This window comes from Callithrix jacchus, chromosome 9 (genome assembly GCF_049354715.1).
Source record: "Callithrix jacchus isolate 240 chromosome 9, calJac240_pri, whole genome shotgun sequence".
Taxonomy (NCBI): Eukaryota; Metazoa; Chordata; class Mammalia; order Primates; family Cebidae; genus Callithrix; species Callithrix jacchus.
Window position 1 is genome coordinate 54021996 of NC_133510.1, and position 17250 is coordinate 54039245.

Sequence of the window (17250 nt, forward strand, 5' to 3'; positions counted from 1 at the left end):
TTTGAGCATTCAAGTAAAAAGTAGAATTTTGAAAAACTAGTATTCATCTTTCTGACCTGGACAATTTTACAATACTTGAAGACCTTTCCAGTGAGATTTGTGTGATATTAACAAATGCAGTTTTTTGATACGGAATAATGAAATAATACCAATGCATTTGAAAATGACCAATGCATTTGAAAAATACTGGTTTTTATAAAAACCAATCACATATATAACATCATGCATAGGCAAAAGATCCATTTAAAGTGCAAAATAAATGAAAGGATTTTATGAGACAAGAGTACAAAAAGATATAGTTTGACATTCCACAATCGCAAATAACATTGAAGAAACTACTACTTATAGAGGTTTGGTATGGTATCAAAGAAGAGTATCTATCTACAATTATCTGAAAAGGCAACTAAAATACTTTCCAATGTTTTGACTACATAACAATGTGAGGCTGGTTTTTCATGATGTTCAACCAAACCATCATGACAGATTGAATACAGAGGCAGATAAGAATCCAGTCACCTTTTATTAAGCTACACATTTAAGAGATTTGTAAAATATATAATGCCACTCTTCTCATTAAATGTTTTCATTTTGGAAAAGTTATTTTTCATAAAAATACATTATTTAACATTAAACAGATTCATTTTTCTTCTAAATACATAAATTTTTTGTTTTAATTTTTAATATAAACGTGTACTTGTAATACATATTTACCATTAGAAAATAAATATATCTAATATAGACAAAAACATATAAATGTATATATCCCACAAACAAAAACCAGAGTCCTGAGTAATTATAGGGAAACAAAAAGTTTAAGAACTGCTATGTGTGGGTAGAGTATGCATTTTTAAATTAAAATAGTAAAAATAAATATGGCATCATATTACACATACTATTGTTCTATTTGCTTTTCTCATGGAACAAAATATTGCATCAATGTCAGTATACATGGGAAAACCCCTATTTTTTCAACAAAATCGTATTCCATTGTATAATTATTCTATACTTTTAATCAACTTCTTGTTAGTTAATGAACAATTAGAGCAAAACCAATTTTTAAAATCAAATATAGTACTGTTATAAACATCTTTACATAAAAAATAAATATTCATGCAACAAATATTTGTTGAGGGCCTACCATTTGCCAAGTACTATTTTAGAAACTAGAAATGCAGCACTAAACGATGCAGTCAAAATTCCCTGGGTTCTTGGAACTTGTATTAGTATATCTTTATGTCCTTTTTGAGCCAAAAAAAAAAAAAAAATTTTTTTTTTTTAGTTGCCCAGGCTGGAGTGCAGTGGTATGATCTTGCCTCCCTGCAACCTCTCTCTTCAGGACTCAAGCGAAGTGTTTTGTCTCAGCCTCCCAAGTAGCTGAGATTACAGGTGTGTGCCACTATACACCCAGCTAATTATTATATTTTTAGTAGTAGTAGAGACAGGGTTTCTCCATGTTGGCCAAGCTGGTCTCAAATTCCTGGCCTCAACTGATCCACCTGCCGTGGCCTCCCAAAGTGTTGGGATTACAGGTGTGAGCTACCATGCCTGGCTCATCAAGGAAAACATGAATTTCTAAAAATAGAAATAAGTCATTTTAAAAAAACTCTCTAAAAAAAAGATTTTTCTAAGAGTGCCCTATTGTATTTTATCAACAGATTCTTAAAAGGCATTGAAAATTATGAGGTTTCCATTTGGTCAGTACAGTTTTCTTCCTAATTTAAAGCTGGTAAGTTACTCTAATGTATCAAATTTGCGAATATCATAAAAAGTTTTATAAAGCAGAACTAATCTTGTCGGGCATCATTACAGGAAACTACTATCAGGATTTTTTTTTTTTTTTTTTTTTTTTACTATCAGGATTTTTAAGATGGTGAAGGTAACTATAGGCCATTTTTTTTTAAGCTTGGGTGTTTATTATGGCATTTCCAAATATCAAAAAAAATTGCAGGCAATGTATTTAATGATTTAAAAAAGGCTTATATACAAGATAATTTTAATGGATATTATGAACTTAAAAATAATCATGATGAGAACTAAATAGCTATCTGCTTCAAAAAAATAAAACTACAACATTCAATTTATATATACAGTCATACCTCAGTATTCATGGGGGATTGGTTCCAGGATGCCCTGTGGATACCAAAATCCACAGATGCTGTAGTCTCTGATATAAAATTGCATAGTATTTGCATATAACCTATGTACATCATCCTTTATACTTTAAATCATTTCTAGATTACTTATAACACCTAATACAATGTAAATGAATACAGTTATATTTTTAAAATCTGTATGTTTTTCATTTCCTTTCCTTTAAGTCTCACAAATATTTTTGATTTATGGTTGGTTAAATCTGTGGATGAAAAACCCATGTATACAAAGGGCCAATTGTATTTATAATTATAAAATATATGTACTCATGAGTAGCACTAGAAAAGAATGAGGATACAAGTGATTTTTGTTTGCTTTAATACTGTTTTCAAATGTTATGCAATAAAGTTACACAAAATTATCAGGCAATTAGTTTCAATTGTTACAAATATACTACTAGAAATCACTTATACGACTAGAAACATGTATAAATGAAAATCTACAAAACAAGATTAATATAGGTTATCAGTATAGCTGGAGACATTACTGTATTTATTCTTTATAATGTTGTCACTATATACTTATAAAAAGGATTTTGTAGTCATTTAGTTCTTCAAAGACACAGATGCCATATATACATGTATATATTAAAAATCAATGAAATAAATGTTGTATTTACTTGTACTTATACATGCTATTTAGTTTGTATTACTATGATTTGCCTAGTATCATGGTATGCTTTGCATTACTACATATACTATTGGACAAGTATAATCTAGTCTTTGAAGACTAGACTATAAACATAAATTTCAGATAACATAAAAACAAACTCCCAAGGTTACTAGCAGTAAATTTTAAATATAAAAAATTTAGGAGGCTGACAGCATTATAAATATTACTCTTCTCATCAAATATCCTTTTAAAATGTAAATAACGGTTCAAATTAACAAGGACACCTAAGGATCTAAAAAGCTAAGTATGAGGAAGAACAAAGTGCTTAAATAGTTACAAAATAGTGACAGTAAGAAAAGAGGATCTGTTGTTATTTTCCCTTTTCCTGTTTTCCTTTCCCTTGTTAATATCAGTTGATATCCACTCACTATCTGGAATACAACAAAACCATGGAATGTTCGTTTTATGGGTACACATTTTTAATAAAAAACTGATTATTTAAAAACCTCATTAAGGACTTAATAGAGTGTTGAGGTCTAAAATATGCCACTATTTCCACAAATATATATCTACACAGTTATATAGCATTCTAGAGTATTAGAAAACGGAATTTTTATAAAAGCAAAAACTGAATTATTTGCTTGTGCTAAATAGTTCATGCTAATATTGTAGCACACATAGCATATACCTGATTTTAAGAGTTTAAACTGTTTTATTATTCACTTTTTGTAGCCACCTGGAAAGCTGTGGGTATGGCAGGGGTTGGTTAACTTCTTTTTTTCCAAAAAGGGCCAAAGAGTAAACGCTTTAAGCCGTGCAGCCATATAAATACCTTTCCTTTCTAAAAAGCAAGCATTAAAAATACTATAAAACCACAGCTCACAAGCCATATAAAAACAGGCAAGCTGGATTTGGCCCATAAGCCACAGCTTGCTAACCTCTGAGGTAAGGCATTCCAGCATCATAAAACAAACATTTTCCAATAACTGATGACAAAAATCGGGAGCAAACTATTTTTAATTTTTATGGCATGACTTTTATTCCTATTGCTTATTACTATTTACTTATAGTCAATAGTTCAGTCAGTATACCACTGACTGCTTCATATAAATCTTTCTAAACTCAAAGCATATTTTTCCAAATCTTAAATCTAACACTTTATGTGTGTACACATGCATACCCCCATGACTTCTCCCAAATGTTCTATTTTCAAAATAATGGGTCAAAAATGTGTATTTAAAAACCCACATCAGATGCTGTGAATTTAGATTAACTTTTCAAAGTAGAGAAACAATACTGTTTTATTAAATAAGGCAACAAAACTTTAATTAGTAAGAAGGAAAAAGGCACTGGTATAGGGAGAAACCAAGCAAGGACTAAAAACCTAATATGGATAGCTTATGAAACTGATAATTTACATTTTAATAGCTATTCAGCTTTCCAGCTGGTGAATCTTCTAGTGAACTGTGAGAAGATATACACTATACATCAGCTGGCACCTTTTACATTTAATTAAAATATAACACACAGAAATCAACAATGCTGAATAGGATGTAACTCCTTTTCAGAACTGTATGATCTTTCACCTACTAGAATAAAAACAACAACAACAACAAAAACATAGTCTTTAGAATCAAGCAGACCCAGGATCTGATGCTGGCTCCATTATAGATTAGCTATATGTACAACCTTAAATGGGACAAGTGAAAATACGTCACCTATGCAGATCTATCTACTTTGATCACTTTTTCAGATCCTAATCCTTAATAGCATATAACCCTTGCCCACTCAATAGCTGAAGCTAAGGATTATGAATCCGCTCCATCCATCTAAGAGGCAGAACAATATATAGAAAAGACCAAGTACTTTGGTTCTCTTCCCAGTTGCATCACACAGTAGCTGGATACTCTAGTTATTAGCCCCTCTATGGTTTAGTTTCTTTATGAAATGGGTGTAATACCACCTATCTTGTTGGATCATTCTGAAATTACAATGAACATACAGAAAGTACCAAATAGTACTTCATAAACTTTAATTATTATTATAAAACCCATTTATTACATAATTCCATAAAAAGTTATACAAAGTTACTACCAATTAACTGAAAACCAATCATGTATTTTCATGGAAATATAAACTATGCATTTATTAAATGTTCCACCAGAGGGACCTCTTAACTTTTCACAAATTCAAATAAGCTTTCAATATCAAAAATAACGAGTTTTTTTAAAAGCTCAAGAAGAGCACTGGAGTAGTTATAAAAATAATGTTTAAATTACCTAAATTAGTTATTAAGTTTATTTAAACTTCCTTTGAAGGAGAAAACTGAATAAGAATTAAATGTAAATAATAAAATTCAAGAAGACAAAAAAATGTTACTGAGGCTTATTCACTCATTTACTCCATCAAACATTTACTATACTTACTGTGCTTAAAATGTACTAGAAGTTGTGAAAAAGTTAGCTTCTACCTATAGGAGTTCTACACGTTCTTTGGTTTATTTATTCTTCAATCCAAAAACTTAAATGTATTACTGGTGGAACCATATAGTGCAAATACATGAAAAAATATAATAGATCTTTTTCTCCATAAGCAGAAGGACTACCATGCAGATATTATAATCCTTGTTTGATAGCACCTTTGTAGTCAGATTCTTCCATATTTATGCCAGAATATAGATAAAATAAAATAAAATAGAGAATTTTGGCTAGATTGTGCTAAAGCAGTCATTCTAAATTGGAAAGTAATATAGCAACATACATCAAAAGCACTTTTAAGATTTCATGTTCTTTGAACAAGTGATTTCCTTTATAGAATTATTTCCTAAGGAAATATTAGAAAATTAAATACTAAATGCAAAGATTAGAGTGCTTTCATGATACTGAAAAACCACAAACCAATAAAATAAAATCATATAATGAAATATTATTCAGTAATAGAAAGTTTTCAAAAACCATTGAATGGTTAATTTCAAGGGAAAGATATGAATATTTATAGTATAAAATAATTTATGGTATTTAAATATTAGCTTTAGAAAAAATTTTTATAATAATTAGAGAAAAATGGACCAAAACATTACCAGTTGTTATCCTTAGAAAGTGAATTTGAAGGTTTTTTTTCCTTTCATTTTCCATATGAACTAAATAATGAGTGCTATTTATTTATGAGACGATCTCATTCTGTCATCCAGGCTGCAATGCAGTGATACAATCACAGCAATCCTGCCACCTCAGCCTCCTGAGTAGCTGGGACTACGGAGGGTCTACAGAGCCATGTGCCACCACATGTTATTTAATTTTTTTTTGTAGAGACAAAATCTCACTATGTTTCCCATTCTGATCTCCAATTCTTGGGCTCACATGATCCTCCTGCCTCAGCCTCCCAAAGTGCTGAGATTATAGATGGGAGCCACTGTGCCAGGCCAGTATTATTTAATTTTACATTGAAAAAAAAAGCATTATTAAAAATAGCACTTTAAGACTTTTATATAGACCTTAAAACTGTATTTTTTGGGGGGAAAATCCTGTTAAAAGCTCTGTTATGTTTTGCTTTTTTTGGCAGTACAAACTGCATCTATAGTGGTGACAAACCACAGCAGGTTGTACAGCATTTGAAAAACATGAAAGTGAGATTACAAAAAGAAAAGGTAACAAAACACACATACATAAACCTAACTAGAGTATTAACATTTTATATAAAATAATTCCTTAACTAATTAAGAATGAAATTAATCTATAATTTTATTAAAATATACAACAAATTCTACTAAATTAAAATAAACAACTGAATATGAAATATAAAATAACTCAAGATATAAAAATCTTCTAAAGGCTATAAGAGTTCACTGCAGAAAAAGCATTTAATATAATTTAACATCTCTTCATGATAAAAACTCTCAACAAACTAGGTATTGAAAGACACAATAAAGGCCATAAATGGCAAACCTATAGCCAACAGCATACTGAATGAGAAAAAGCTGAAAGAAGTCCTATCCAGAGAAATTAGGCAAGAGAAAGAAATAAAGGGCATCCAAATTGGAAAGGAGAAAAATTGTCCCTACATGCAAATGATATGATGTTAATGTAGAAAACCCTAAAAGTTCCACCAAAGACCTCTTAGAACTTATAACTGAATTAAATAAACTTGCAGGACAGAAAAGCAATATTCGAAATCAGTAACATATACCAAAAACAAAAGAAAAAGAAATTTTTTAAAAAGTTCCATTTACAATAGCTATAAAAATAAATGAGTAAAATACCTATAATTAAATTAAACCAAGAAGGTAAAAGATCTCTAAGAAAAACCATAAGAGGACACACACAAAAAGTAAAGACATCCCATGTTCACGAATAGAAGATTATGAAAACAACTAAACTACCAAAAATAATCTATAGATTCAATGCAATCCCTATCAAAATACCACTTACATTCTTCACATAAGTGGAAGAAAACAAATTCTAAAACTCATATGGAACTATGAACAGTCAAAGCAATCCTGAGCAAAAAGAACAAAGCTGGATGCGTTACACTATAAAACTTCAAAATACACTACAAAGCTATAGTAACCAAAAACAGCACAGTACTGGGATAAAAGCAGACACACAGACCACTGGAACAGAATTAAGACCCCAAAAATAAATCCACGTATTTACAGCCAATTGATTTTTCACACAGGTGCCAAGACCATTCACTGGGGAGAGGACAGTCTCTTCACTAAACGGTGCTATGAAAACTAGCTATTCATAAGCAGAATGAAGCCAGCTCCCTTATTTCTCACCATACACAAAAATCAACTCAAAATAGATTCAAGAATTAAATGTAAAACCTAAAATTTTGAAAGTACTAAAAGATAATATAGGGGTAATGCTTCAGGGCATTAGTCTGGACAAAGGTTTTTTTGGAGAAGACACAAAAGCAAAAATAAATGGGGTTATAGCAAAATAAAAGATTCTGCACAGCAAAAGCAGAAACAGAGTCAAGAGATGACTAGTAGAATGGGAGACAACATTTGCAAACTATTCATCTGACAAGGGATTGATATCCAGAACACACAAAAAACTCAATTCAAGATAAAAAAAAAAAGTCCAACTAAAAAATGGGCAAATGGGGCAAATGAGCTGAACAGACATCTCTAAAAAGAAGACATACAAACAACCAACAGGCATATGAAAAAATGTCCAACATACTAATCATCAGGGAAATGCAAATCAAAATCACAATGAGATATTCACTCACCCCAGTTAGAATTGCTAGTATCAAAAGGACAAAAAAAAATAACAAATGCTGGTGAGGATGCAGAGTAAGAGGTACTCTTATCCACTGTTGGTGGAAATGTAAATCAGTATGGCCATTGCAAAAATATTATGGTGGAGCCTCAAAAAATTAAAAATAGAACCACCAAATGATCTAGCAATCTCACTACTGCGTATATATCCAAAGGAAAGGACATCAGTAAGTGAAAGGAGTATCTGTACTTTGATTTAGTGCCACATTATTCACAATAATATAGAATCAATCTAAGTGTTTATTAACAGATGAATAAGAAAATATGATATATATACACAACAGAATACTATTCAGCCATAACAAAGAACAAAATTATGTGATTCATAGCAACACCATGTTAAGCGAAATAAGGCAACCAAAGACAGACAAATATATGATCTCACTTGTGGAAGACAAGTGAGTTAGAAGTCCAAGTTAGGGACTACTAAGAACCTGTCTTATTTTAGCTTTGTGGAAGCTAAAAAGTTGATCCTATGTAGGTAGAGAGAGTAATGGTCACTTGAGGCTAGAAAGTGGCAAAGTGGCAGAGGGAGGGAGTGTAGCCAGAGGTTGGCTAAACGAAATTATAACCAGGTTGGAGGAATAAATTCTAGTATTCTATAACACTGCAAGGAAACTATAATTAACAATTTATTACATATTTTCAAACAGCTAAAAAAGCAAATTTTGAATGTTCCCAACACAAAGAAATGATAAATGTTTGAGGTGATGGCTATGCTAATTACCCCAATTTCATCATTACACCTTGTATACATGTGTTAAAATATCACACTATATACCCCATAAATATGTACAACTATCATGTCAATTAAAAACAATACAAGCAAAAAAAAAAAGCTATAGTTCATTAAATTTTTTTTTAAAGTAGATAGAAGCAGTTTCCAACTCAACTCATGTTAGGGTGCTTCCAGTAACTTCTTTGCTACTAGTCTTCAGTAGAACTAATCTTATACTCTACTGCTGCCTGGCTTTGACTTACCCCAACCCTGCGTCTGTGTCCCTTCTTTTTAACTTGTACTATTGCTGACCCATAGCTACAAGAAAATGGTTGGGAGAAGTGAAAAAGAGATTAATAATTCTACACCAGCCCCTGCCTCTTCCTCAGCTCCATCTTAACTACTAGTCAGGTCCAATCTTGTCCCCAACTCCTATCCCATTTCTTCAGTCCTTCAAACACAGTACAGTCTTTTATACATGGGTTCCACCATTCATAGACTGAAATGCTGAATAGACTCAATATAGTCTATCATGAATCAAAAATATTTGGAAATTATGTCTGCATTAAACTTGTACAGTCTTTTTTTTTCCTTATTATGCCCTAAACCAGAGGTGTCCAATCTTTTGGCTTCCCTTGGCCACAGCAGAAGAATTGTCTTGGGCCACACATAAAATACATTGCTGATGAGCAAAAAAAAAAAAAAAAAAAAAAAAATCACAAAAATTTTCATGTTTAAAGTAAGTTTACAAATTTGGGTTGGGCCACATTCAAAGCCGTCCTGGGCGGTGAGTTGGATAAGCTTGCCCTAAATGATAGAGTATAATAATAACTATTTACATACCATTTTCCTTGTATTATCAGTAATCAGAGAAGATTTAAGGTACATAGCAGGATATGCACAGGTTATACACAAATACTACAGTATTTTATATAAAGGACTTGAGCATCTACAAATTTTTGTGGCCATGGGGGTCCTGGAAGTAATTCCCCAGAAACCAAGGAAGAATTAATTATGTTTAAGAGTCTCAGGATTCTTCTGAAAGGCAAATGAGACTTGCTCAAGGAATTTATGACCAATCATAACACAGATCTGTGGTATTACCTCTCAGAGATCAAATCTCAGAGGGAGGTTTAACTACATAACAAAAAGCAGGAAGGAAACACTGAAGGGGATAAGACAGTCCTACTACTAGAAGTAAAAACCCATTCAATTATTTTATAAGGAATTGTTTGCTTGCTTTGGATTCCCCCTAGGCCTTTCTTCATGGAATATTTTATTCAGTGTCTCCTTTAGCCTCCTCAATCCAATCCCCTTTTTTTGCCTGTACCCTGACATTCATCCATCCCATAATACTGAGCCCTATAATAATAACTCTTCCTTAGTCAAGATCTTTCTGAATTCTGATTCTTTAACTGTCCAGTCTATTAGCTATTATACTATCCATAAATTTTACTGTCATCAATGTTCTCATCTAGGTCAAAATTGAAAATGAAAACAATAAAAAACCTTACACAAAATTCCTGCGGCATGTTTTTAGAGATTACTCACTAGAGTGGCACTAATTTAAATCAGAAAACACAAAAATCGAATTTGTTGGGAAGCTGCCATAATCATGAGGCACTGAACCTGGCATTTTACATACTCAAGCCTCCCAACGACTTTGACAGGTATTAACAGCAGTCCCACATTCACAAAGAAACAGGTAAAGGGACCTTACCAAAACGCAATAGCTTCTATTAGCAGTGCTAGAATTTGACTCCAGATATAATCTCCATATTATACTGTCTTAGCATCTTTTTGGGACCTACATATAAGTCATACATTAAGTTAAAAACTCAGTCAATATTTCTCTTTATTGACAAGCATATCATAGGAGATAATCACTAAAACATTGCTGAAAGCCTTAAAACATATACCACATTCTAAATTTTAAAAAGTGGAGGAGTAACATCAGCAAGATGGCAGAATAGGAAGCCCCAGACCCTCCTCCCCTCAATGAGACACTTGTTCAACAAAAATACATGGACCAATTCCATTTGTGAAAAATCCAGAAATTAGTTAAAAGGTCCTGCACCTAGGCAAGCGCAAAACCACCTGTATCAAAGCTGTTAGGAAAATTAATGTCACTGACTTCCCAGACACTCTCCGCACTGCACAGAGCAATGCAACAGAGAGGAAACTCCCAACTCGTGGCTTCTCCCTGAGGGGACAACAGAAGACTAGAACATACAGCTAATGGTCTTTTGGGGGCAACTGGTGTCTGTGGTGTCTGAATCTAGCAGTTGAAAGGAAAGGCACCAAACTGAGGACTAGCCAGAACAACGGCAACAGCACTCACCATTGTCCCTAACCCCAGCTTGGTATGAAGAAAACTGAGAAAAATCCCAATTCTTGGCTTCTCCCTGGGAAAGGAAAAAAGTTAGAACATGCATCCAAAGTTCTCACTTCACAGGGGCAGGGAGTGTTGCCTGGCTGGTTTCTGCCTCACCTGATTCAAAATGCTGATAAAACTCAGCATACTCTAGATGCCTGGGGCCACTAAGAAGAAAAATGAGCTGGAGAGCTTATGGCAGCTCCAGATCATCTATAGACACCAGGAATAATCTACAGATACTAGGGATCAAAAGATCATAAACTATGAGAAAATAAACCAGCAAAACGTCTCTAACTGCAAATTTACAGGCAAAAATCCAGAGAGGACTCAACCACAGCCACAGAAAACATATGTAAGAAACCCAGAATCTCTACACAGACATACTAGTAAAAGACTTTCCCTGTACAAAGTCTACAAAGGTGGCTGCTTTTTTCTGTTGTTGTTGTTTTTGTTGTTATTAAATGTATGAATCTCAACATGAATTAACAAGGTACATGAAGAAACAAAATACACTTCCAAAACGACCTAAAGAAGTAGAAGTCTAAGAATTACATGACAAATAATTCAAAAAAAGCCATCAAGATCAGGAAAACAATGCATGAACCAAGTAAGAATTCAATAAAGAGACAGAAAATATTTTTAAAATCCAGAAATTTTGGAGTTAAAGAATAACTGAATTTAAGAATTCAGTAGAGGGGTTCAAGACTAGGCTTGACCAAACGGAAGCAAGAATCAGCAACCTCAAAAACAGGTCATTTGGAATTATTCTGTCAGACAAGCAAAATGAAGAAAGGATAAAGACAAGTAAAGAAAGTCTAAGGAACTTAATGGGACACCATCAAGCCAACCAATGTTAAGTAATATAAGCCATACGGAAGTTTCAGAAAGAGAAGAAAGAAACAGGCAAACAAACAAATGAAACCAAAAAACTATGTGTTTGGGGCCCAAAACTCCCCAAACCTGGGGAAGAAAATAGGCATTCAGAGTTAAGAAAGCCAATAAACCCTAATGAGGATAAACCAAAATCAGTCTATATTGAAACATGTTATGTTCAAATTGTTGAAAACCAAAGAGAAGAAACCAGCTAAGACACAGGCTACTCATCACATACAAGGGAGTCCCCCAAAGACTATAACTAGATTTCTCAGCAGAGACCTTACAAAGCAGAAAAAAGTGAAATAACATATTTAAAGTACTGAAAGAAAACAACTGCCAATCAAGAATACTGTTTACTGTTTGCGGGGTGGGAAGCAGTACATCATGCTATTAAAAATGGTACACAATTTAAACTAATGAATTATTTCTAGAATTTTCCATTTAATATTTTCAGACCATAATTGACCGGGGGTTACTGAAACTGTGGAAAGCAAAACCATGGATAAAGGGAACTACTACATATCCAGAAAAACCATCCTTCAGAAATGAAGAAATAGACTTTTTCAGAATAAAAGCCAAGGGAGTTAATCATCACTGGAACTGCTTCACAAGAAATGCTAAAGTGAGTCCCAAGTTAAATGAAAGGATGCTACCTAGCAATGCAAAAGCATATGAAAATATAAAGCTTGTTGATAAAGGTAAATATATAGACAAAATCAGAATACTGGTACACTATAATGGTGGTATATAAATCACTTAATTGTGATATACAATTTAAAAGACAAAAGTATACAAAACAACTTCATAAAAATATGATGATACACAATATGAAAAGATGTAATCTGTGACATCAATAACATAAAGGATGGAGAGAGATATAAAAAAGTAGAGACTTTCCATGTGACTAAAGTTAAGGTTATCAGCTTAAAATATTGCTGTGAATATAAGATGATTTATATAAGCCCCCACAGTAACCACCTACAAAGACACTTAAAAGAAAATGAGAAAGAAATCATACCTTGTCACTCCAAAAAAAGATACAAAAAAGAGTAAGATATAAAAAAGTGGACCAAAAAGCTACAAAACAGAGAGAAAATATTTAACAAAACAGGCAATGTAAGTCCTTCCCTATCAGTAACTACTTTAAATGTAAATGGACTAAACTCCCAAATCAAAACACACTCACTGGCTGAATGAATAAAAAAATAAGCTCCAATTTTATCATGTGTACACCTTAGATTTAAGGACACACACAGGCTGACAGCCAAAAGATGGAAAAAGATATTCCATGCAAATAATAACTAAAAATAGCAAGGGTAGCCATACTTATATTAGACAAATTTTTGACCTAAAGTCAAAAATTGTCAGCCTGGGCAACATAGTAAGATGCTGTCTCTACAAAAAGTTTAAAAATTAGCTGGGTGTGGTGGCACGTACCTATAGATAGCCACAGCTACTTGGAGGCTGAAGCAGGAGGATCACTTGAACCCAGGAGTTTGAGATTGCAGTAAGCTATGATCTCAACACTACTCAAGCCTGGGTGACAGACCAAGACCTTGTCTCAAAAAAAAAAAAAAAAAAATCACATAAGACAAGGAAGGACATTCATTATATAAATGATAAAGGGGTCAATTCACCTGGAAGATTTATAAATTATAAATATATTTATATTACATATTAGAGTACCTAATTATATGAAGGAAACAATGACAAAACTGAAGGGAGAAATTACAACACCACAATAGAAGATTTTAATACCCATATTTCAATAATGAATGATCAATAAGGGAGCAGAGGACCTAAACAGCACTTACAGATCAAATGGATCTAACAGAAATATACAGAATGTTCCATCCAACATCCAACAGGAGTAGAAAACACATTTTTATCAAGCGCACATGGAACATTTCTCCAAATTAAATCACGTTAGGCCGCAAAAATCTTAAAACATTAAAGATGACTGAAATCATACTAAGTATTGTTTCACACCACAATAAAATGTAACTAAACATGAAGAGCAGAGAAAAACTGAAAAATAAATATGTGTAAATTAAACAACGTCCTCCTAGAAAAAGCACTGTGTCAACATAGAAATCAAAAGAAAAAGTATAAATGTGTTAAGAGTAAAAAAAAAAAGACACAACCTAACAAAATTTACGAAACGCAGTAAAAGCAATAAATACCAAGAGAGAGGTTTACAGTGGTAAGCCTACATTAAAAAAGTTTTTCAAATGAAAAATCTAACTTTACATCTTAAAGAACTACAAAAAGAACATACTTAGCCTGAAGTCAGCAGCAGGAAGGAAATAATAAAGATCAGAGCAAAAATAGAGAATTTAGTGAATCAACAAAACTGAGAGTTGGATTTCCAAAAAGATCAAAATTGACAAACCCTTAAATAGACGAAAAAAAAAAAAACCAGAATTCATTTCTGAGTTTATTATCTATTTTATTAAAGAAAAATTAATGCCAACCCTATTCAAATTCTTCCAAAAAACTGGAAGAATGAAATCTTTTTCATCTTGAAAAAGATGAAATACTTTGAAACTCATTTTATGAGGCAAGCATTATCCTGACACCAAAGCCAGACAATGATACTATAAGAAAATTACAGACTAGAATCCCTGGATACAAAAATCCTCAACAAAACACTAGCAAACTGAATCCAAAAGCACATGAAAAGAATCACCCACCAGATTCATATACCTTAGACACAAACATGGTTCAGCATATAAAAATCAAAAATGATTATGCCACATTAATAGAACAAAGGATTAATATCACATAATCATCTCAACATATGCAGAAAAACATCTGACAAAATTCAGTACCCTTTCATGATAGAGCCATTCAACAAATGAGAAAGAGAAAGAAATTATCTCAACATATTAAAGGCCATACATGGAAACCCGTAGCTAACATACTCAATGGTGACAACCTGATTTTCATGGCCAGGCACAGTGGCTCACGCTTGTAATCCCAGCACTTTGGGAGGCCAAGCCAGGTGGATCACCTGAGGTCAGGAGTTCGAGACCTGCCTAGCCAACATGGTGAAACCCCATCTCTACTAAAAATACAAAAATATTAGCCAGGTGTGGTGGCACACACCTGTAACCCAGCTACTTGGGAAGCTGAGACATGAGAATCCCTTGAACCTAGGAGGTGGAGGTTGCAGTGAGCTGAGATCGAGCCACAAAGCTCTAGCCAGGGCAACAGAGTGAGACTCCATCTCAAAAAAAAAAAAAAGAGAGATTTTCCTCTAAGATCAAGAAGGCCAGGGTGGCTACTTTTCCCATTTCAATCTATCATAGCACTAGATATCATAGCAAGAGCAACTAGGCAAAACACAGAAATAAAAAACATCTAAATCAGAAAGCAAATTTCTCTCTCTTAGCAGATAACGTATCTTATACATAGAAAGCCCCAAATATAACTGGCTCTTGAATGTTGACTGGATAAACAATGAAATGAAGGCAGAAATAAAGAAGTTCCTGGAAACCAGTGAGAACGAAGACACAACATGCCAGAATCTCTGGGACACATTTAAAGAAGTCTCTAGAGGAAAATATATAGCAATAAGTGCCCATATGAGGAGAATGGAGAGATCCAAAATTGACACCCTATCGTCAAAATTGAAAGAGCTAGAGGAGCAAGATAAAAAAAACTCAAAACCTAGCAGAAGAAAAGAAATAACTAAGATCAGAGCTGAACTGAAGGAGACAGAGACACCAAAAACCCTTAAAAAACTCAATAAATCCAAGAGCTGGTTTTTTGAAAAGATCAACAAAATAGATAAACCACTAGCCAGATTGATAAAAAAGAAAAGACAGAACAACCAAATAGATGCAATAAAAAATGACAAAGGGGAAATCACCACAGATTCCACAGAAATTCAAACCATCATCAGAGAATATTACAAACAACTCTATGCACATAAACTAGTAAACCTGGAAGAAATGGATAAATTCCTGGACTCCTGTGTCCTCCCAAGCCTAAAACAGGGGGAAGCTGAAACTATGAATAGACCAATAACAAGGTCAGAAGTCGAGGCAGCAATTAAGAGCCTCCCACACATAAAAAGCCCAGGTCCAGATGGGTTTCACAGCCGAATTCTACCAGGAACACAAAGAGGAGCTAATACCATTCCTTCTGAAACTATTCCAAATAATCCAAAAAGAGGGAATCCTTCCCAAATCATTTTATGAGACCAACATCATCCTGACACCAAAACCCGGCAGAGATCTAACAAGAAAAGAAAACTTCAGGCCAATATCCATGATGAACATAGATGCAAAAATCTTCAATAAAATACTGGCAAGCTGATTGCAACAGCAAATCAAAAAACTTATCCATCATGATCACGTAGGATTCATCCCGGGGATGCAAGGCTGGTTCAACATACGCAAGTCTATAAACATAATTCACCACATAAACAGAACCAAAAACAAAAACCACACAATTATCTCAATTGATGCAGAGAAGGCATTCGACAAAATTCAACTGCCCTTTATGCTAAAAACCCTCAATAAACTCGGTATCGATGGAACGTATCCCAAAGTAATAAAAGCTATTTACGACAAACCAACAGCCAATATCATACTGAATGGGCAAAAACTGGAAGCATTCCCTTTGAAATCTGGCACTGGACAAGATGCCCTCTTTCACCACTCCTATTCAATATAGTTCTGGAAGTTCTAGCCAGAGCAATCAGGCAAGAAAAAGAAATAAACGGCATTCAAATAGGAAAGGTGGAAGCCAAATTGTCTCTATTTGCAGACGACATGATAGCATACCTAGAAGACCCCATCGCCTCAGCCCAAAAACTCCTGAAACTGATAAGCAACTTCAGCAAAGTCTCAGGATATAAAATCAATGTGCAAAAATCACAAGCATTGGTCTACACCAATAACAGACTTAAAGAAAGCCAAATCAAGAATGAACTGCCATTCACAATTGCTACAAAAAGAATAAAATACCTAGGAATACAACTCACAAGGAACGTAAGGGACCTCTTCAAGGAAAACTACAAACCACTGCTCAACAAAATAAGAGAGGACACAAACAGATGGAGAAACATTCCATGTTCATGGTTAAAAAGAATCAATATCATGAAAATGGCTATACTGCCCAAAGTAATTTACAGAATCAACGCTATCCCCATCAAGCTACCATTGACTTTCTTCACAGAACTGGAAAAATCCACCATGAACTTCATATGGAACCAAAAGAGAG

The 17250-nt window shown here is 33.5% G+C and overlaps 1 protein-coding gene across 3 annotated transcripts in view; it reads right to left on the bottom strand.

Moving 5' to 3' along the window:
• Positions 1-17250, bottom strand: part of LEMD3 (LEM domain containing 3) — an 82758-nt gene that overhangs the window by 9637 nt on the left and 55871 nt on the right. The window lies entirely within an intron of this gene.